The sequence below is a fragment of the Bubalus kerabau genome, chromosome 19, assembly GCF_029407905.1.
Source record: "Bubalus kerabau isolate K-KA32 ecotype Philippines breed swamp buffalo chromosome 19, PCC_UOA_SB_1v2, whole genome shotgun sequence".
Classification (NCBI taxonomy): domain Eukaryota; kingdom Metazoa; phylum Chordata; class Mammalia; order Artiodactyla; family Bovidae; genus Bubalus; species Bubalus kerabau.
Window position 1 is genome coordinate 11,967,604 of NC_073642.1, and position 24,018 is coordinate 11,991,621.

General features: G+C 39.9%; 1 long non-coding RNA gene across 1 annotated transcript in view; it reads left to right on the forward strand.

Annotated features, from left to right (window-relative positions):
- Positions 1-727: 727 nt before the first annotated feature.
- LOC129634100 (uncharacterized) overlaps positions 728-24,018 on the forward strand; it is a 60,091-nt gene continuing 36,800 nt past the window's right edge. Inside the window, exons 1-3 of the long non-coding RNA XR_008705422.1 lie at positions 728-1,292; positions 1,626-1,721; positions 13,734-13,813. This is a non-coding gene — a long non-coding RNA (uncharacterized LOC129634100). The remainder of the gene's footprint in view (positions 1,293-1,625; positions 1,722-13,733; positions 13,814-24,018) is intronic.

A 24,018-nucleotide genomic window follows, 5' to 3' on the forward strand; every position in this document is an offset into this window, starting at 1 on the left:
CCCACAGTACTCAGCATCTAGAACTTAGTAGGTTCTCAACATATCATTAAGTGGGTATTCAATAAACTGACCTTCTGTTAGAGCCATGTGGTTGATTGATGACTAACTTAGGTCTTGATGCTGAGTTGTGTTGTTCTCGTTATATACTCAAGGAAGGGTGTCAAGCAGCATTCACTGGACCACTACATAGTTGAACATCCAGTCAGGACATATGATCCAAGACAGTGTAATTTCATTTAATGGGAGAGACTGTTTGAAATGGATTCTCCATGGAAAGCCTAAGGTCTAAGTTGGTTCTTGCATTGCTCAACTCTTGCATGTGGAACAGATATCACATTGTGAGTCCCCAGGTACAGGTCTCTCAGCATATAAGTAACCAAGAAGCCACACAATAAAAGGAAACTAATATGGGTTGAATAATGAATAACGATTGATCTATATATCCTGTACATATTTCTTCATTTGTCTTCCCTGAGATAGATGTTCGCTTTCCCCTCTACAAATAAATCAAGAGCCTCCGGGCTACAAAACTTGCCCAAAGACAGACCTGCTGAGATTGGCAGATGGGACATTTTGTACAAGATTGTCAGCTGAGGCATAGAAGTCAGGATCTGATCCAGAGCCACACACCTCTTTATCAGATGTCGCAACTCCGTTCACTTTCCCTCAAGTCACTCCCTCTTTTGAGACTCCCCCCGCCCCCAACACCCACACATAAAGGTACACACACAACAAAGCAACCTCAAATCTGTGGAGGACAGCCAAGGATTTGAGGCTGAGGTTTCCTGTGCCAAGAGTTGCCCCACCAAGCCGAGAATATAACACCTCCTTTTGGCTTCCGTAAAGCTTCAAGACAAATCTTAAACCAGATACACTCCTTTTAATCCTATTGTTACCATCTCATGTGGTGCCAAAGTAAAGAAAGGACATGCCTTTAAAATGGGGACTCTAAGAAGATATAAGTAGGATACACAAAACACACACTCAGAGCAATTCCCAGGAGGGTTAAAGCGTGATCTCGCCTAACCACACTTCCTCCTTCCCATCACCCCCTTCCTGTGCAGTAATAAGTAAATAAATGAACCAACAAGCTACACTCTGCTGTCTTTTTTCAAAAGCATAATATATTTCAAAAGTTTAGTTGTTTCTTTCTGCTTTCTTTCAAGGGAAGAAAGTGTACTTACTATGACTCAGACCTGAGGGCAGTTCCTTTCTATGTATTATTTCATTTATCTTTATCATAGTTTCTTAAAGGCAAGCCATTAATGACAAATGAACTGCAGCTCAGAGAGGTGAGTTTACTTAATGTCAAACAGCTAGTAAGTAGCTCAACTGGGATTTGGATTCAAATCAGATGATTCCAATACCCCCATTTTTTTTTTTCACTTTCTTCCATATGCAGTACTGAATGAATATGATATATGTGTGTGGGGGTTGGGCAGAGAATGGTGACTGCAGTTGATTATTGTTATAACAAGAGCTCAGACTGATTTTTTTTTTAAGTCAGGGACTAATAAAGATGGCTGCACTGAGCTCACATGGTATTAACATGACACGTGTTGAGATGTGCTTGTTGGAAGGTGGATATCTTTGTGTTATACCTGCTTCCTGACCCACTCATGCAGGTCGGCAAGAGTTGACACAATCAAGCAATCAAGTGCCTGACAGGAAGTGGCTTGTGTGCAGTTCTGAGCTCTCTGGCCAGGAGACAGGACTTCCTGGTGAGCAAAGCTAACAGCAGATGAATTAATGCTTTTTATCAGCAGGAGTTTCAGACCCCTTCATTTCTAAGGTGAAACCACCAAATATCAACTCAATCATGTCAGTATTATGACAGTCCTTTGTCTACACAGCACCATAGGATTTCTGGGGAGAAAGCTAGAAAGAAGCTGATATGCAAAAGTGCTTATTAAAGCAACAGGAGAATACAACAGTTCTTTTTCATTTTTTTTTTTCAAAAAAATTCTTTTTCAAAAGTACCTGACATGAACAACTGGAACCTAAACTGCAGAAAGCTGAGAATTTCATTAACTCTGTTGCAGGATTTCTCAAACCCATACGACTCCCCAAACCAAGCAGCCATCAACAGCACAGTTCTCCTTCTAAACCGCCACTGTGGAATATCAATTGCCTTCATGACATGGAAAATCAGGACCCAATGTCCACCTCTGAACACACCTAGATTCAGAATGACAACTTGAGAACATAACTTAGAGATTCACTTCTACCTTGATTTTTCAATGAGAGGTATTTGAGGCACGTAAAAAGCATCCATTTTCCATTCCCATATTTCTTATGAAATGAATGTTCCTAGGTATGCACTTGATTCTCATTCTGGTGTCAAGAACCCAGTGAAAAGGTCTCATAGGGTAAACTTTAGAGTCTAGTCTATTTTTTTTTCTCTCAACTTCTTGCAATATGCTTCACTAGAACTTTATAACGTGATTTGATACTATCATTTGTCATAACTACTGAATCTGAGTGATTTCTTGGATTGAAGTCTGCACACTTCTTAGTACCAAGTGTAGAGATGCTAAAATGGCAACCCTGAGGTCAGATATTAAAATGTACAACCTCTTCTCCTCTTGTAATGCTTGGTTGATAAGCAGTTATTGTCCTGAAAGCCAGTCATTGGAGTTGAAAGATAAATATTATTCCATATCTTATTGAATAAAATATATTATATCACAGGTGATGGAGACAGATTGACTCAATAAATTCTAATAGTGTATGCTGAGAAATAGTGGCAATAAAAATGCTGATGACTTGACACAGGGAGAATATTGAATGTCATTAACATGCTATTTCCTCTCTTCTGATCTCCCTGTCATGTTCTTTACACGGTTATCATCTCTATCAGTGGATTTTTCTTTGCATTATCGGTATGAGGATAAATGGCATGTTTAGTACTTTAAGTTATCCACTACTCCACTTATTACAGAAATGAGACAGTAGCCTAAACACAAAAAATTAATATAAAATTTTATATTTAGCCATATCATCAGCCTATATTTGAGCATGCTGCAAGAATGGGAGCTGCCACTGAGCACAACTATGTGGTCTTTCCACAAAGTTTTGTCCAAACTCTCATTTGTGCTAATTTTCATTAACTGAATCAGTTTAGAATAATGAGTCAGAATTTCCTTTTAGGATTTTATTTTAAGACAGTTCAGTGACATGGATCTTATTTTATGAGATGCAGTTAAGGTGCAAGGCATGAAAATTTTAAAGCTTGTTTTAATCTCAGTTGTTTTTATATATTGTTTGGGATACACAATAAACACATACCATTTGTTAATAGAATTTAACTTTTGAGTTACAACTTCTAAATTGATATTTTAAAAAAAGTGTATTTTGTTAGAGCAGTGACTCATCATTAATGAGAGAGTCTCTCCTATGAGGACCTTACACAGGGTTCTTACTCAATTGGAGTAAGATTTCCTACTCCAATTACCCTCAGTCTTCTCTGAAGAGTTTTGGATGAGATGCTTCTATTTGGCATAGTTCCTTAAATTGTCCACAGATACTCTAATCTCAAAATATCTTGAGCTGAAATTGTCTTTTTCTGGAAAAGCTTTTTCCTCTCCGTGTTCTATTTCAGTGAGTGATATCACTCCCTAACCTGTACCCCTAAACCAGACTTTCACATCCTTTCTGTCCTTCCTCTTCTTTGCCCAAAGCCTCAATAAGCAAGCAGTTACCAAGGACACAGGTGTTTCTAACAGGGTTTAGAATCTATCTAGTTCTCCAAATCCTGTATCTATTCTCCTTCAGGTCAATGTCATCTCATCCTCAGATTGCTACAATAGTCTCTGAATTCTTCTTCCATCTTCTAAACTGCTCGCATCTGCAACCCCCAACCTGTCAATCATTCTCCATATTGCAGCAAATCTGATCACGCCTTAAAGTGAAGTCACTCGGCCAAGTCTGACTCTTTGTGACCCCATGGACTGTAGCCTACCAGGCACCTCCGTCCATGGTATTTTCCAGGCAAGAGTACTGGAGTGGGTTGCTATTTCCTTCTCCAGAGGATCTTCCTGACCCAGGGATCGAACACAGGTGTCCAGCATTATATGCAGACGCTTTACCATCTGAGCCACCTGGGAGTCCTCCTAAGATAATGCATGATCTTATCAAATCCCTTCAATGGTTCCTCACCATCAGCAGCAGCTTATCCCCAGGAGCAGGGGCATGGATATGTCTTGCCTTTAAAGGCTGTAATGGGGTGTGTTTTAATTAATATTGCTATTGGTATTAAAGAAACTAGCAAAATATTCCTTCCTCAAAACTGAAATATACTGAGAGGCTCCAATGATGACTTAAAAGTCAAATATGACTGGTGCTGGTGGATTTCCAGCTGATGTGCTCATGCTGTCACCCACACCTCCATCACATAGAAGGGGAACACCCTGGAGTGCTTTGGTTGTCATAGTGGGCAGGCGAATTGTTTTTTATTCTTAAACTTATTTATCTTCATAAATAACATGGTTTAAACCTTTAATTCGGAGAAGGCAATGGCACCCCGCTCCAGTACTCTTGCCTGGAAAATCCCATGGACGGAGGAGCCTGGTAGGCTGCAGTCCATGGGGTCGCTAAGAGTCGGGCATGACTGAGCGACTTCACTTTCACTTTTCACTTTCACGCATTGGAGAAGGAAATGGCAACCCACTCCAGTGTTCTTGCCTGGAGACTCCCAGGGATGAGGGAGCCTGGTGGGCTGCCGTCTATGGGGTCGCACAGAGTCAGATACGACTGAAGCGACTTAGCAGCAAACCTTTAATTAAAGGTTTGTTTCTAGGAAGCCTAGAAATACAATGTTAGAATATGAGTTAATCAGTTCAGTTCAGTTCAGTCGCTCAGTCGTGTCCGACTCTTTGCGACCCCATGAATCACAGCACGCCAGGCCTCACGGTCCATCTCCAACTCCCGGAATTCACTCAAACTCACGTCCATTGAGTCGGTGATATCATCCAGCCATCTCATCCTTTGCCGTCCCCTTTTCCTCCTGCCCTCAATCCCTCCCAGCATCAGAGTCTTTTCCAATGAGTCAAATAAACAGTATTAAAACTGAGCGATGAGTGTCAATGGACCCATAATGCTCAATTCATTTAATCACGATATGTATAAACTACAGCAAGATATGTACAATAGTCAAAAGATGTCTTCAGTAATCTTGATGTCTCCAGTAATCTATTTATTGAAATCAAATGTTAGAAAAATTAGGAAAAATACAATAACATTTTTCCATATATCTTTTTAAATTTTTGTCTTTTAGTGTATTGAGAATAAGATAGTCTATCTGTACCCATGATGAATAGTACCTGCCAGTAGCATCCTGAAGTTTATAGTTTAGAAGAAAACTATAATATTAATAAAGCAAATTAACCAGTTGTATGTTTGAGTGTGTGTGTATGAGTGTGTGAGGGGGTATATAAGAGGGACGGAGAGAGAGAGATTTCAAAACCCCTAAGTGACAATTAGTCCAAGAAAGCAGTTTTATCCACTCCTTATGTTGTAAGAAATATTTCATTTTTAATCTACATTGTATTTTACATTCACTACAAAAAATTATGTGGTGTACACATCTTGAAAATTATTTGTTCATAATTTTTCACTTAATTAGTTTTCTAGTAAATAGCAAGAGTGGCATTTGTTCTGGGAAATAGTAAAATTAGTCTTTACATATAATTACTATTAATAATAATTTTAGCAGGATGTTAAAGAGAGATTATTTCCCATCTCCTTTTTGGCCAAAGCCCCAGTGGTTGATGGAGAAGGGAATGGCAACTCACTCCAATATTCTTACCTGGAGAATCCCATGGACAGAGAAGCCTGGCGAGCTACAGTCCATGAGGTTGTGAGACTCAGACACAACTTAGTGGCTAAACCACCACCACCCAGTGGGTGAGAAAAAATATATTGTTCTAAGAAATGTCCCAATACAAAGAGAAGAGCTGGTCTACCATGGCAGGCTGAGATAAAACTTGCTCTGCCCAAGTTATTGACAATCCATTCCCAGGCCATAAGAGTAGGTGGGTGAGACAAAAAAGGAGCACATCTTCCACAATACAGAGAGGTGCCTTTCTTATCACTGCGTGAGTACAAAACCTTCAAGTGGCCTGCTTCTTAGAATTCGTTGGTGTGTTATCATCACCTAGAGACTACTAGAGGCAAATTCAGGGACATTCTGAAACTTCTGCAGATGACTACGATGGTAGGTATCTCCCAATTACCAAAAATGGACCTTTGAGAGGGAGCTTGCTAGAACTTTTTAAAAGAACACTTGGAAAAAATGGTGGGAGGGGCAGAGGGGCAGGGAATATCCGTGGTGGTCCAGTGGTTAGAGTTTCATCCTTCTACTACAGGGAGCATGGGTTTGATCCCCAGTTGGGGAACTAAGATCCCACAAGCCATGCAGTGTAGTCAAAAGAAAAAAAGGAAGAAAGAAAGAAACACCACTTGGGAAGGCCACCTGGACAGGTGAAGAGACCCAGAGGAGGATGGCCATTTTACCTTCTGAAATGATTGCTCTTATGTCTAAAGAGGACTAGAAATCTTAAAGACCTGTATGATAAAGTCATCTAGGAGTGGGGAGTGATAACCTTCAGAATAAGTAGTGAGAGAATAAAATTATTTCTGCTTGGTCCTAATCAAGTCCAGTGTGTTCAATTGTGTAATGATAACTATTAAGAGTTCTGTGTTTTTTTCAAGTTTGATATCACAAGTCAGGTTCCCCAGAAAGCAATGAACCAGGTATCTGTGGACTGGAAAGTTTGGGACATTCTCTGGGACATTCTCTCAGGATCCATACTTGTGAGGAACTAAAGGAATCTGGATTTAACCGAAGGAGAAGTTAGATTGAGATGCACACATAGAATAAGTCTTGGTTGGGCTGGGATCCTCCTTCAGAATTTTCTAAAATTAAAACAAGGAACTGAGCTTCTTACATAGACCAGGCATTGCACGTGGTTTACTCCAAGGAAGGGCATATGAGCTTGAATGAGGCAATATTCTTTGTTCTAAGAAACTCACCATGTCAAGATGGAGGTAGTGTTTCAGCAGCAAATGAGTCATCGGAACTGCCAACGACTGGGAAAATATGTCATTCAATCCTGAAGAGTGTGTTTGGCACCTCATAACATTTGTAACAATCTATGTCTGGTACTACTAAGATCTACTTGCTTTGTACTAATTTAGGGATCACTTTTTTCACAATTATGGTGCTCTCCTTTCCTGGAGAACCTGATGGGAAGAAATACAGACCCCACACTGACACTGTTCATAGGTCATGTAACCAATATTCATTATTTCATTTTTGAACTATCCATTCTAGTTTTCCTTCATTTTAGGAGGATCCATTTCTTGGTCTAGGTAGCTTACCTGGGCAGTAGGGTAAAATGTTCTTATTTATGAAAAGTGTGAGTGCCTGTCACCATACTCTTCTCAGGCTAGGCTGCTGCTTTTGCCCATTTGCTATCACAATTAAGCACAAGAATAGTAAGGCATCCCCATGTAGTGACTAAACTTATTCTTCTCTGCCTCCATTCTGTAACTGTATATCCGTTACACCAGCCAGGGTGGCATACTTTCCAACCCCTGGTACCATATTATCTGCCAGGTCTCATGGCTCAATGTCAGGACTATGTGCACCATATCCTGAGTTTACTGCAAAGCTCTTTCCTTCCCCCGACTCTTCACAAAACTGACAGCCTTTTAGGTGATTTGGACTTCATTATCTGTTTCCCATACACAACCACACTAATAGTTGGGCCCATGACAATGTTTTAGAATTCTGAATATCAATGTCAGCTGAAATACTGTCTACAAAAACTCTCATAATGTTGAGACATTTTCTTTTTTTTAACCCAAGCAAGTAGCTCAGTTTTTAAAAGAGACCAAGGAAACCCTTCATACATATACTTTCTGTGGTGTTACTATAGTTTTTCCCCCTGGAAATCTGATTCTTTCTTCAGTCAGTGGGTTCTGAACTATAAACTGGGTCAGGCTCAGTATCTGAAGAAGGAAGTGGATTTTTGATTGGGGTGGTTGCCTTGAATTATATACAGTTTGTATTTCTTTTGATCATATAGATGGCACTCTTGTTAATTGCTCATCAATCTTTCTCCCAGGAAGCTGGGATCTATTATCTATTCTCACAATTATCTGTAGGTCCATTAATTCCAGTTGTTTTTTTAAATTTCTAACTTATTATAATCTTTGTATGGAACTTGTTCTGGTGGTAAAGTGTCATTACCTATCCTCTAATATTTCTGAATTCCAAGATGCCATTCTATCATTGAGCCCATTTCTATAATAGTATCTGCTATTGTTGATGCTGGTTCACACCACTCAGTCACCACTGAACTTCTCCATTCCTCTCATCAGTTTGCTTGCCAGTTTGATTAGCAAGGTGACCTCTGATCCTTTCTGCAGAACACAGTCAAATGATGGGTTTCCCAGTCTTATACACAGCACCAACTTTAACACGTCTATTCTCTGAGCCTTTTGATCCCCTATTGTATAATCTGCAATGGCAGTTCTGTCAGTTCTGCTTAGCCTCCTGAGGGTAATTGATTTCCCCAAGCTTCTAAGAGACATCCTAACAATGTGTTAAAATCACCATCTGAGGTCTTTGCCAGATTGTTGTATCCAATATTTCGAGTAGTGATCCCATTTTGGTAAACTCTCTCTGTCCAAAATTATATTCTGTCCACTTATTTTCAGTACCCTCTGAATCCATTCTCTAAATAATTACCTTGTTTCTGACAGTACATATTGACTATCTCTTTTAGCAAATTCCTTTTCTCCCTTGGTAGCCTCAGTGATTCCCTGGCTAGGTATCATTGTGACTCATCCCTAGTTAAAGTGGTCAGGAAAGAAGAAGGGGCAGATCCTGAAGGGCACACACTTTGTTTTACAAGACAGAAAACCCTGCGTAGTCTTCACAAAAAACATGGGCTATAGGTTTTAACAGGGAGGAATAGATCATTTCCATTGGCCTAAATGGATTTGGAGATTCAAGGTTTTTGATGCAAAACTTCAGATGTTCCTATCCTGAAAGTGAAAGTCACTCAGTCGTGTCTGACTCTTTGTGGCCCCGTGGACTGTACAGTCCATGGAATTCTCCAGGTCAGAGTCTTTCCCTTTTCCAGAGGATCTTCCCAACCTGGGTATCAAACCCAGGTCTCCAGCATTGCAGGTGAATTCTTTACCAGCTGAGCCACAAGGGAAGCCCAAGAATACTGGAGTGGGTAGGCTATCCCTTCTCCAGAGGATCTTCCCAACCCAGGAATGAAACCAGGGTGTCCTGCATTGCAGATGGATTCTTTATCAACTAAGTTATCAGGGAAGTCCTGTTCCTATCCTAGTTCTTACTAAATATACAATAGCATTATGCCTTAAAATTTTGCATACCTTATTTAAAATATAATTTGTTGATAAAAATGCTGTCATCTGAGTCTTCAGTGAATCATAATCTTTATGCTCAGTGATGATGGCTGCTGACTGATCAGCATGGTAGTTGCTTAAGGCTGGAGTCAGTTCAGTTCAGTTGCTCAGTCGTGTCTGCCTCTTTGCGACCTATGGACTGTTTGACTCTTTACTCTATGGACTGTAGCACACCAGGCTTCCCTGTCCATCACCAACTCCTGGAGTTTGCTCAAACCCATGTCCATTGAGTCCGTGATGCCATCCAACCATCTCATCCTCTGTCATCCCCTTCTCCTCCCACCTTCAATCTTTCCCAGCATCAGGGTCATCTCCAATGAGTCAGTTCTTCGCATCAGGTGGCTAAAGTATTGGCGTTTCAGCTTCAGCATCAGTTCTTTCAGTGAACATTCAGGACTGATTTCCTTTACGATTAACTAGTTCAATCTCCTTGCATTCCAAGGAACTCTCAAGAGTCTTCTCCAACACAACAGTTCAAAAGCATCAATTCTTTGGCACTCAGCTCTCTTTATAGTCCAACTCTCACAACTATACATGACCACTGGAAAAACCAAAGCTTTGGCTACATGGACCTTTGTTGGCAAAGTAATGCCTCTGCTTTTTAATGTGCTTTCTAGGTTTGTTATAGCTTTTCTCCCAAGGGATAAGCATATTTAAATTTCATGGCTGGGATGGCTATAGCAATTTCTTAAAAGACAACCTGAAGTTTGCCACAGCAGTTGATATTTTCTTTTCTGAACTATTTTTCTGTAGTACGCAATACTATTTAATAGCGCTTTGCCCACATTTGAAGTTTGTTCAATATTGGAGTCAATTCTTTCAAATCCTTCCACTGCTTTATAAAATAAATTGATGCAATATTCTAAGTCCTTTGTTGTCATTTCAGCAATCTTCACAGCATCTTTGCCAGGAATAGATTCCATCTCAAGAAACCACTTTCTCTACTCATCCATAAGAAGCAAGTCCTCATCCATTCAAGTTTTACTGTGAGGTTGCAGCAATTCAGTCTCATCCTTGAAGGCTGGAATCATCTTCTGCCTAACTCCTGCTAATGTCAATATTTTGACCTCTTCCCGTGAATCACAAACATTCTCAAAGGTATGTAAAATGGTGAATCCCTTCCATAAAGTTTTCAATTTACTTTGCCCAGATCCATCAGTGGAATCACTATTTGTTGCACCTGTAGACTTTATATAATACAACTTGGAATTTGAAATTACTCTTTGATCCACAGGCTGCAGAATGGACGCTGTGTTAGCAGGCATAAAAAACAACATTAATCTCATTGTTGACTTTCATTAGAGCTCTTGAGTAGTCCTGTGTACTGTCAATAAGCAGTAATGTTTCAAGATGAATCTTTATCTTTTTTTTTTTTTTTCTGAGCTGTAGGTCTCAACAATGGGATTAAAATATTTAGTAAAGCAAACTGTAAACAGATGTGCTGTCATACAGGCTTTGTTGTTCCATTTATAGAGCACAGGCGGAGTAGATTTAGAGTCCACAGTTTTTAAAAGTCCTAGGATTTTCATAATAGTAAATGAGAAGTGGCTTTTACTTGAAAGTCACCAGCTGCAGTAGCTCTGAACAAGAGAGTCGGCCTGTCATTTGAAATTTTGAAGCCATGCGTTGACTTCTCCTCTTTACCTATGAAAGACTTAAATGGCATCTTCTTCCAGTGTAAGGATGCTTCTTCTACACTGAAAATTTGTAGTTTAGAGAAGCCATCTTCATGGCTAATGGTTTTAATTCAGCCTCTAGATAACTTGCTTCCAGCAATCACTGTTTCATCTTGCTCTTTCATTTTATAAGGACAGTGTCTTTCCTGACACCTTATGAACCAATCTCCGTGAGCTTCACACTTTTCTTCTGTAGTTTCCTCACCTGCCTCAGCCTTCCTAGAATTGAAGAGAGTTAGGGCCTTGCTCTTGATTAGGCTTTAACTTAATGGACTGTTGTGATCTTCTACCCAGAACACTCAAACTTTTCCCCAATCAGTAATAAAGTGATTTTTTTTTTTTACCATTTGTGTGATCACGGGAGCGGTTTCAAGAAACTTTTCCTTCGTGAACTTTTCCTTTGTCTTCACAACTTGACTAACGCTTTAACTTTCATACTATTTTGGTTCAACATGCCTTCTTCACTAGGCTTAATTATTTCCAGCTTTTATTTAAGGTGAGAGAGGTGTGACTCCTCCTTTCACTTGAAAACTTAGAGGCCATTGCAGGATTATTAATTGGCCTAATTTCAATATTATTGTGTCTCAGGGTGTACGGAGGCCTGAGGAGGGGGAAAGAGACTGGGGAACAGGTAGTTGGTAGAGTAGTTGGAACTCACACATAATTTATGTATTACATTCACTGTCTTATATGGGTGCAGTTCACGGCACCACAAAACAACTGCAGTCATAACATCAAAGATCACTGACCATCATTGTTGTTCATTGTTCAATCAATAAGTCATGTCCGACTCTTTGCAACCCCATGGACTTAAGCACACCAGGCTTCCCTGTCCTTCACTATCTCCTGCAGCTTGTTCAAACTCATGTCCATTGAGTCAGGGATGCCATCCAACCATCTCATCCTCTGTTCGTTCCCTTCATCTCCTGCCCTCAGTCTTTCCCAGCATCATCATATTGAATATAATAATGATGAAAACGTTTGAAATTCTGTGAAAAATATCAACCTGCGACTCAGAGACACAAAATCAGTAAATGCTGTTGGAAAAATGGCACCCATAGCCTTGCTCCATGCAGGTTGCCATGAACCTTCAATTTGTTTAAAAAAAAAAAAAAGTGCAATTATTTTCAAAGTACAGTAAAGCGAAAGGTAATAAAAGAAGCCATGCTTGCATTCATCCTTCAGAACTGAGGCACTCATACACAGTTGCTGGAAATATTACTCTTTTGACTCCATCTTCAGGAATTGCCCTCAGTTGAGGAGAACTACTGAGCTCAAATCTGTACATTTCCCTTGAGTGTTGGCACAGACCCAGTGGCTGGTAATATAGAGGCCAAAGGTGCAGGCTTCTTGCTTCAAGGCAGGCACTTTTGAAATGATGATCCATCTCCAACACTCTCCAGGGCATTCTGGGGTTGGGTTGATACCCTCTAAATTGCATTACTTCCTCTGCCGCAGTCCTTCCTTGCCTCCTCCACAGGAGTTGATCTTGCAAGGCACTTCTCAATAAACTTCCTGCATAAAATCTCTGTGTTTCTTTCAAAGGACTTGGTCTAAGATAACGAATATATTCTGTTGTTACTGGACTTATGAATGTCATTAGAGATTGTTTCAAATATTCTTATCCAAAGTGAAGTATTTATTTTACTTGGAAATGTTATAATATGCCATGGAAATTGACAAAAAGATTGAAAAAATTTCCCTAAGAGTTTGGGAGATTATGTTACTGTAAAATGAGTCTGTAAGTCTAAGGTTGGTTAATGCCTATAGGATCATGTCCTATATCACTTGCTTCTCACAGTCTATCCTTCTCACATCCCAAGTTATTTGTTTTCTCCTAATTGTATCTCTTTAGGGGTCTTTTACTATATTATTTTATGTTTCCTCTTCCTTCACATAGCTAAGTGAAGTGACACCAGAAGTACAGCTTTTCTAATAATTTTACATTGAAGTATTTTGCTGGGAAGGGACCATCTCTAGAATGAATTAATTAATATGGTGATAGCATGCTGGTATAACTTTTATTATCATAAGTGTATCCTCTTCAGTTATCACAGCAGGGGCTCAGATCAACCAGATTCAGAGCTTTGACTTTGATAGAAAAATCATGACAATGGTGTGAGAATCGATGGAGTAACGTCTAGAGTACTCTCTTGTTGGTTTATGAATTTTCTGATAAGTATGAGTGTAGAAGGTCAAAGCCAGACTTGAGATGGCAACTCAACTGGCCTCAGCTGCTCAGGTTTTATTAGGGAGGTTCTGTTAGCCATAGGCTTCAGAACATCCTTGTGGTTGGACAACTAGCTCAGGACTGTGAGACACAAAGATAGGAAGGTGAATAAAAATTTCTTTCCTCTTTATTTTATCAAAAATAAATGTCTATACATGTCAAAATGAATCACATTGCACACCCTACAACTGATTCCGGATTATGGCAGCAGAATTTAGAAAAGGGTTGGAAATGCTCTCCACCAGCAGTTCCCAACCTTTTGGGGAACAGGGACTGGTTTCATGGAAGAGGAACTGGGGATGCGGGTTAGGGGTGGCGAACAGCTATAAATAGAGATGAATCTTCACTTGCTCACCTACTGCTCACCTCCTGTTGTGCAGCCCACTTCCTAAAAGGTCAGGGACCAGTACTGATCTATGGCCCAGGAGTTGGAGACCTCTGCTCTGAGCTGCCCTAAAGAGTAAGATTCTTTCCTTGAAATGGTACTGTAACAAGAAATACATTTTTGCTGTTGTTGTTCAGTCACCAAGTCATGTTTGACTCTTCTCGATCCCATGGGCTGCAGCATGCCAGGCCTCCCTGTCCCTCACTATCTCCTGGAGTTTGCCCAAGTTCATGTCCATTGCACTGGTGATGCCATCCAACCATCTCATCCTCTGTCACCTTCTTCTTTTTCTGCCTTCCATCTTTCCCAGCATCAGGGTCTTTTCCAATGAGTCAGATGTTCACATCAGGTAGCCAAAGTATTGGAGTTTCAGCTTCAGCATCAGTCCTTCCAATGACTATTCAAGGTTGATTTCCTTTAGAATTGACTGGTTTGGTCCTCTTGCAGTCTAAGTGTCTCTCAAGAGTCTTCTCCAGTGCCACAGTTTGAAAACATCAATTCTTCACTCTCTGCTTTCTTTATGGTCCAACTCTTACAACCGTACATGACTACTGGAAAACTTTGATCTATGATTTAGAAAAGGCAGAGAAACCAGAGAGCTAATGGCTTTTTGTGTGGAGATAAGTATGGGATTTCTATTTAAAAAATCAGAAGCTCTAGTGGAGTGTTTATAGCTTTGATTGTACAACCCTATAAATAGATTTGTGAACAACAGATTCAGTTTCAGAGAATGAGGCACAGCTTCTACCCAACGATTTTAAAGGAATCAACCCCAGATGTGCTATATGTAGTATTGTCAAGTCAGTTTGACAAATGCCTTCTGGAAGAGCACTATTATCTCTCCATAATGGATTTTTTTTTTCCAGAAGACAATTGGTGGACACATTATTTCTATTTTGTCAATATCCCATCTTTAGGTATCACTTCTCTGGTCTTGGTTGGCCCTCACTCACCATGTCCCACAAACTCAGGCCACTTTTTCTGACACAGGGTTGGTTTGTGACACAGACTGAGCCAATAATTAAACTCCCATCTCCTTAAAGAGAGTACAAGTAGAATCTTCCCCGAGATTGCCTCATGCTTATTGGAAGAGGCAATATCTCTTTATCTCTACATTTTACAGCTATAAAGAGGTAAGCCAGAGATGGCCAGTGGTTATCTTACTCACACAGTGAAAGAAACCTTCATTTCAATGAAATGAGAGTTTAGAAGGAGATGCAAAGAAAGATCACTGACAATATTCCTGGGGCCCATGGGTCTGATTGAACATTTAGCTGACTGTTCTCCTGGACATCTTTTAGTGAGCCAGTGAAATTCTGTTCCTCCCTGAGATTGTTTGAATTGTTTTGCCACTTTAAAAACATTCAGCCTATTTTAACAAATTATTTGGATGAATTGTATTTGAATTGAATCTACTACTACTTAATTCCTCCAGTCCACATTCTCCACACCTAGTTTGACTCAGGATAATCTAGGATTGGTGCATATAATTGCATTTTTTTTCTGTTTAACTGGAGACATAAAGTGACAGTGAAGTTCACTCAGTTGTGTCTGATTCTTTGTGACTCCATGGACTGTATAGTCCATGGAATTCTCCAGGCCAGAATACTGGAGTGGGTAGCCTTTCCCTTCTCCAGGGGATCTTCCCAACCCAAGAATCGAACTCAGGTCTCCCACATTGCAGGTGGATTTTTTACCAGCTGAGCCACAAGGGAAGTATAAGTCAGGAAGATTTTCTTACATCAGTGTCTTTAAGTGAAGAATCTGCTATGGCCAATAGCTCAGAAAATGCCCATTGGATACAGATATACTGGATTAATAAAAATGTAAAAGTACTAGGTAAATAATTTCAATGTTATACAAGTGATGATAAAACTAAGAATACAGGTTTCCATTCAGTTTTTAAAAATCCCAAAGAGGTATGTGATGAACAAAGACTATAACAATACAACTAAGGTAGCCATGAAACTTCATTCTTATGAAAATAGAAAGGATTCCCTTATTCATTAATGATCTACCTTTCTAAGTAATATGTAATTTTTGTCTCTCTGCCAATGGGCATGGCTAAATATTGATGCAATCACATAGGGTGGAATATCAGTGAATAGGAGGCAACATTTTATATTTATACTATATTTCTCTAGAGTCAAAAACCAGTAATACCCTGGGGTTTTAGGATTTCTTTTCTCAGTTGTGAGCATACGAGCATGAAAATGAATGAATGGGGAAGAACTGGGAGAAGGATGGGGTGGGAGGCTGGGGTTAGCAGATGGAAGCTGTTATATGCAGAACGGATAAACAGCAAGGTTCTACTGTACAGCACAGGGAAATAGATTCAATATCTTGTTATAAACTATAATGAAAAACATTAAAAGTGTATACAAATGTATAACTGAATCACTTTGCTGCATAGCAGAAATTAAGACAACACTGTAAATCAACTATACTTCAATAAAAATAAGAAAATGAAATTAGCTTGAAGGGATTACTTGTATTTTACCTGATTTTCACCTAAAAAGTGTTCATTTCATATGATTCAACATGAGCATTCAGTGATTTTAATTCTAATATTATTATAAATGTGACATGAACATTACTAAAGAAAGAACAACTACTACAAAACAGGAACTGGAATAAGTCCTTAATTTACTTAAAAACATGTGATCTTTCACAACATTGACAGTTGTAAAGTACCAATGAAAGAAAGTGAAAGTCACTCTGTCGTGTCTGACTCTTTGCAACCCCATGGACTATACAGTCCATGGAATTCTCCAGGCCAGAATACTGGAGTGGGTAGCCTTTCCCTTCTCCAAGGGATCTTCCCAACCCAGGAAAGGAAACCAGGTCTCCTGCATTGCAGGTAGATTCTTTATTAGCTGAGCTACCAAGGAAGCCCAAAAGATGTAAAGCTCAATTGGTTAAGTACCAATAGGTGTAATTATTTTCTTACTATACAGATGAAGAAAATAAGTCTCTAAAGGTTAATTAACTGGCCAGTGTCACAGAGACTGTATATATGGGAGCCAGGACTTGAACCCAATGAATCCGGTTCCTGAGTCTGCACCATTAGCCGCTGTGTTATATTATGCCACAAAGTAACACTCCAGATTCCAGGCTTATATTTCACCTTTTCCAGTCATAATGCAGATACAATAAAACAAGGTAAGATTTCTTGAAGCTTTATATTCCTCTTCCTCTGATTTCTTATTCAGGATATCAATGAAATGAGACCACTTTTATCAATTTTATCAATGAAATGAGACCACTTTTGGTGTCAGCACACTCAGGACTTCTCTGAAACTCTGGATCTGAGTCAATGGAATAACAAGTAAAACTCATGACTTTATTGAATGCCATTGTTGTTTCAGATTATCTCCTAGTCATCTCATTTCATGAGGGAGGGATTTCTACTCTAGGCTTTTTAGAATGGCCAACAACAGTTACCTGACACTGGACAGATGAGATAGTCAGCAATTTATAAATCACGTGCACTCTCAGCTTGGGGGAGAAAGATGGTACCTGCCCCATGGGGCCACATGGAAGCTGCATTCAGGGACAGAGTGAAAAAGTAAGTCTGTGGGAGTCAGTCTTTGCAGCATCAAGAGGATGGGGTGACCCATGGTGTCCATGGGAGGATGTGGTTGGCTTGTTTGAATAATGCCACAGACGGGCAGGAAAGTAAAATCTGCTAGTCAGAGATGGGCAGGAACTGTGTCTGGTCCTCTTAGAGTGTTGTTTGGCTAAGGGGATTCATCCATGAGAGCACTGTGGGGAGGAAAACCTGCAGTTAGGTACCTGGTGCTTCCCTGGTGGCTCAGATGGTAAAGCATCTGCCTGCAATGCAGGAGACCCAGGTTCCATCCCTGAGTTGGGAAGATCCCCTTGGAGAAGGGAAAGGCTACCCACTCCAGAACTCTTGCCTGGAAAATCCTATGGATGGAGGAACCTGGTGGCCTTCAGTCCATGTGGTCGCAAAGAGTTGGACACAACTGAGCAACTTCACTTTTCAGTTTCCCTAGGTATCAAGGCAGCAGAGAATATTGGGCCTTGATCTTAGGCTTTAAATGCTGTTGTCTGGCTTGATGGTTCTAGTAGGAGCAAAATCTAAAACAAAGAAAACAAAATAGTCCTTGATGTGTTTGGCTAAAACTGAATGTGAGAAAACTTTTGCTCTAGCCAAAAGAGGAAGGAGGCTGACTAATCATAAACAGTGGTCAGAGGCATTGCTTCAGTACTTTGTAATCTTCAGGTCCTAACTTGTCCTTAGGTTTTTATAAAAGCACAGATGAAATGCTAGATGAGTTGAGAATTTCCAAATCATTTATACAGATGTTCATATTTTCAGGCTAACAGACAGGACAAAAATATCTTCAAATATTTTTAAATGCCTCCTTTGAAGATCCTGTAGCATAAGCTACACAACTACGTGATCTTGGGCAAGTTGTTCCACTTTCTTAGGCTCAATTGCTTGACTTTAAATAAGATCTAATAATATCCATTTCAAGGGATTACATGAAACTTGAATAAAACAACAGATATGAATGGGTTGCCACTTCAGAATACTCAATAAATATTATTCCTTTCTTTCTTCCCCCTCCACTTACCATTTGGTTTTTGTCTCTTTATATTATTGACAATTATTAGATGGTACCTTACTTTCTATGGTGTGCAGATGCAGCTGTAATTGCTAGATCCTTTTATAGGCCATTGTAAATGTAACATTTGAGTCAATCAAAAGGCATCATCTTAGTATTGAGTATACAACTATATATACATGTTACTTCTATACCATGTCATCCATGAAATCTCTAAAGTCTCAAAGTTGAAAACAAGAAGCTACCAGAATGGAACAAAGATACTTCTGCTTTCAGTTGTCTGTAGATTGCATTTGTAATGTTTGAATACTAAACAATGATATTCTTTTAGTGCTGGTGGGAAGTGAAATGTCAATACCTCCAGTAGTTAATCAAGTATTTCATTGCTAGGTGAAGTAGAGGAAAAAGGAAACATAACGATAATGGCCTATTCTTTAGAATACAAGATAATCCCATAGCACCTTTCTGCTAAAGTTAAATTTTAACTTAATTTGTTCATCATATATAGACTTCCAGATGTACAAGCTGCATTTAGAAAAGGCAGAGGAACCAGGGATCAAATTGTCAACATCTGTTGGGTCATAGAAAAAGCAAGAGAATTCCAGAAGAACTTCTGCTTCATTGATTACACTAAAACCTTTGACTGTGTGGATCACAACAAACTGTGGTAAATACTTCAAGAGATGGGATTATCAGACCACCTTACCTGTGTCCTGAGAAACCTGTATGCAGGTCAAGAAGCAACAGTTAGAATCAGGCATGGAACATGAGACTGGTTCAAAACTGGGAAAGGAGTACATCAAGGTTGTATATTGTCACCTGGTTTAATTAACTTTTATGCAGAATGCAGGTGCAAATGCCAGGCTGAATGAAGCACAAGCCAGAATCAAGATTGCTGGGGAAATATCAATAACCTCAGATATGCATATTATATCATGCTTATGGTAGAAAGTGAAGAGGAACTGAAAAGTCTCTTGATGAAAGTGAAGAAGAGAGTGAAAAAACTGGCTTAAAATTCAACATTTAAAAAATGAAGATCATGGCACCCAGTTCCATGACTTCATGGCAAATAGATGGGGAAACAGAGGTTTGAAACAGTGAAAAACTTTTTTTTGGGGGGGTGGGGGCTCCAGAATCACTGCCAATGGTGACTGTAGAGCCATGAAATTAAAAGACACTTGCTCCTTGGAAGAAAAGCTATGACAAACCTGGACAGTATATTAAAAAACAGAGACATTACTTTGCCGACAGAGGCCCATGTAGTCAAAGCCATGGTTTTTCCAGTAGTCATGTATGGTTGTGAGAGTTGGACTATAAAGAAGGCTGAACACTGAAGAGTTGATGCTTTTGAAATATGGTGTTGGAGAAGACTCTTGAGAGTCCTTTGGACTGCAAGGAGATCAAACCAGTCCATCCTGGTTTGATCAGGAAATCAGGAAATTGGATTTCCTGATTTTCTGATATTCTGATATTCAGGATTCTTGATCAGAATATCAATGAATATTCAGGAAATCAGTCCTGAATATTCATTGGAAGGACTGATGTTAAAACTGAAGCTCTAATACTTTGGCCACCTGACATGAAGAGCTGACTCATTGGAGAAGACCCTGATGCTGAGAAAGATTGAAGGTAGAAGGAGAAAGGGATAACTGAGGACTAGATGGTTGGATGGCATCACTGACTCAGTGGACATGAGTTTGAGCAAACTCTGGGAGATGGTGAAGGACAGGGAAACCTGGTGTGCTTCAGTCCATGGGGGTGCAAAGAGTCAGACACAACTGAGCAGCATCAAATACCTGTTTTACGCTAGTAATTCTATTAACTTCTTATTAAACCTCATAGTAGCCCATGGACACCTCAAACTTAACATGTTCATGATGAATTTTCCATGTTGTACCCATTCCCTGCATTCTTTCTCTTCTCTCCATTTTAATGAAGGGAACTGCCAATGTCTATCAAACTAAATCAGAACTAGGGCTTCATCTGGGGTCTCTTCCCTCTCCTATCCTTCATAACCAATCATTCCTATTGTCTTTCAATGCTTAGTCTTAATCCATTTTGGTTTTTTATCCCATCACCACCTTCAGCTTTCATCCAGATTAAAACAGTCAACAACAGCTCTGTTGTCACATGCATGTTTCACATAGTAACCAACTACCTTTTCTTATATAAAAACATTCCACACAATAAGAGATAGGAAGGTATCAGCATGATGGTGAAGATCCACTCTAGCCTATTTCTTCAACCAATTACAATTGAAATCTTTGGACAAAATACAAAACTGATTGTTTGAGGGTTCTAAACAAAGCAGGTGGAGTAGAACCAAATCTTGAAGTAACTCTATAGAGCTGTATCCTGAGATTTTTTTTTCCCCTATCCTATTGTTGGGGTCCTTTAATGGACCTTTAATGGACCCCAACAATAGGTCCTTTAATGGACCACTCTGGTGGTCCCGAGTTGACGGATAAGAAAGTAAAGGAGAGATAAAGAGACTGATATTCCTTGGTTTACAAAGAAAGCCAATAAAGCCCCCCTGCACAGGGCTTGCTCTGTTCATGAAGGCCTCAGGTGCCCTCTCAATGGGGTGAAGGTGCAGAGCACCTTCTTGAGAGGGTCTTAGAAGCCCAGGCAGGAAAGTGAACACAGAGGACTTCTGCGCTCCAAAGAAATAGCCTGAGAGAGAGACAAAGAAAGCAAGAGATGGGGACCAAAGCTCTGATGCAGCAAAGGTGTTTTAATCAACATGGTGTGGACATATATACTGTAGTTATTCTCAGCAAAGATAAAGATTAAAATTCCAGACTTACAAAACATAGGCGATCCATATTAAAGAGAGAGAGAGTTGTAAATAATCACTTTTACCATATGGCTCATAAAAAGGAAGAGGGTACTTATCACCGTATAGAAAAACTAATGAAGGAAATGCCTGGATTCCTCAGCCCCCAGAGAGGCTTGCCTCTCCTCTTAATTCCTGAATATTCAGGAATTAATAAGGAACGGAGAATTCCTGACAGATCCAAAACAGCACGCAGGAAGCCTCCTGTTAAATGCTTCCTGACGATTCCCCCTATTTTATTATATTTGTAAAAAAAAAAGGTCCTGACCAAATGAGTTTGGTTAGTATTAACCAACCTTATAGAAAGGCTACGGCAAACAACAAATATAATTATCAAGACAATCACCAAAGTTACAGTTCCAGACCCGATACTGTGGGTAATACTTTGAAACCATCCTGGTGGGTCTAGCCCGGATAATTTGTTCAGCTAAAGTTTCCAAATTAGGGGAAGAGGGCAGATTTTTAGAAAAAGTTTTAAAGATTTCCTTTTGCAGTAAGTGTACATTCAGAGAGGCATTATCATGTATATTCTGTAAATGAAATTTGATTTGTTCCCAGTTGTAGGCGCTATGATTGAATTGAACAAGAGTAACACAAAATTGAGTAGCTTAAAGAGATAGAGGAGTTATGACAAGTATATAGTTTGCAATTAATACAAATTACAGAACGCAAAGTCTTATTAAATTGTAAATTTCCTATGGCAATAGCAAAAGTGGAACACAGGCCTACATAAAATATGACTGATTATAGCGAAAGAAATAGTTACTATGACCACGATAGGTCTCTGTGAAATGTCCGGTCCAAGTTCCAAATTTTTTGCTGTTCGCAGCAAGTTTTCCAAACGTCCCATTGTTCAGGCCCAATTTGTTTATCGAGGACGATTAGAAGAGGAGGAGGGGGTGCCATTCCACAGTCAAGCCAGCCAAGAAGTCCTTTGTCATGGTAATATTTCATTAGTAACCTTTTACATAATGTTTTTTGTTCTTTCCCTAACTCTTTCCCTAAAGTTTCAGTAGTGTAAACATGGTTCACAGTAAATAACCCAAGCAACTTCCGAAGGTCTTCTTTTGGAGGCAGGATGGAAACTCAAGTTTGTTGGCTGACGTTTATGTGTAGTACTGCTGGGCCCATGTCCGAGGGAAGGGCTTCATATCCTAAAGACATGTTAATCAGTTTTCCTTCGTCCCCAGGTTGTGATGGCTCCTTCACATTCTAGAGAGGGGGCATACGTATAGAGTCATTAGTTGAAAGGATTGGTCCTCTCTCTGTCCATTTGACCACCTGTAATAGAGCGGGGTTGGGTATTAGTCCAGCTTGAGCGGGGGGTGGTCGGGGGTGGGGGGGGGAGGGGTAGGTACAGGCCAAAAGACTGAGCATTGCCAGGAGAATGTATTCAGGACTCTGAGGCAATCCCTGTTGAGAGAGCAAATTTTCAGCTCGATTAGTAAGGGTTTTTATTTGTCCCCAGGGGAGATCATAGGGGTGATGCCTCTGAGGGCGGTGCTTTCTGGAGATCTTTAGAGTGGACATAGCCCATATTGGAATTTCTTCTTCCTGGGGTTCTTGTTTCATCTCCATTTTGAATGCCGGGGGTCCCCTTGGGTTTAATCTTCCAAAGAGGTTAAAAAAAATTAAAACCAATAAAACTGTATTAACAATAGATATAGGTTTAGAAAGTATCTTATGTTGGAATCTAGTGAAGTCTGCTTTAGATAAGGAAGACAGTAGTGTACCTGTGCATACCCCCTTTTTAAAAATTTATGTATTTGTAACTTTAGTGTCTGATGTGTTCGTTTGACTAAGTCTTGTGTCTGTGGATTATAAAGAATAGCTGTAATATATTTAATAGAAAAAGATTGTAAAAATTGTTTAAAGTGTCTAGAAATATAGGCAGGGTATAACACGTTGTGTAGCCTTGCCATGAAGAGGTGTGACCCAGATAAAAGAGGAATTTGTGTCTATACAGACGTGTAGGAAGGAAAATAGAGGAAGTTCAGGGCGATGAGTTACCTTGTGCGATGGGTTGAAGATGTTCAGTTCAGTTCAGTTCAGTTCAGTCACTCAGTCATGTCCGACTCTTTGTGACCCCATGAATCACAGCATGCCAGGCCTCCCTGTCCATCACCAACTCCCAGAGTTCACTCAAACTCACGTCCATCAAGTCGGTGATGCCATCCAGCCATCTCTTCCTCTGTCATCCCCTTTTCTTCCTGCCCCCAATCCCTCCCAGCATCAGAGTCTTTTCCAATGAGTCAACTCTTCGCATGAGGTGGCCAAAGTACTGGAGTTTCAGCTTTAGCATCAGTCCTTCCAAGGGCTGATCTCCTTTAGAATGGTTGGATCTCCTTGCAGTCCAAGGGACTCTCAAGAGTCTTCTCCAACACCACAGTTCAAAAGCATCAATTCTTTCGTGCTCAGCTTTCTTCACAGTCCAACTCTCACATCCATACATGACCACAGGAAAAACCATAGCCTTGACTAAACGGACCTTTGTTGGCAAAGTAATGTCTCTGCTTTTCAATATGCTATCTAGGTTGGTCATAACTTTTCTTCCAAGGAGTCAGCGTCTTTTAATTTCATGGCTGCAGTCACCATCTGCAGTGATTTTGGAGCCCAAAAAGATAAAGTCTGACACTGTTTCCACTGTTTCCCCATCTAGTTGCCATGAAGTGACGGGACCAGATACCATGATCTTCGTTTTCTGAATGTTGAGCTTATTTCCACATGAAAAGCATCCTTCATTTCCCTTTCTAAAGGCAGCAACCATTGTTTTAGCTAGCATTTGTATCTTCTGAGTTTCTGATCCTAGATTGTGACAAGCCTTCAAATAATCAATAATAGTCCCTGTC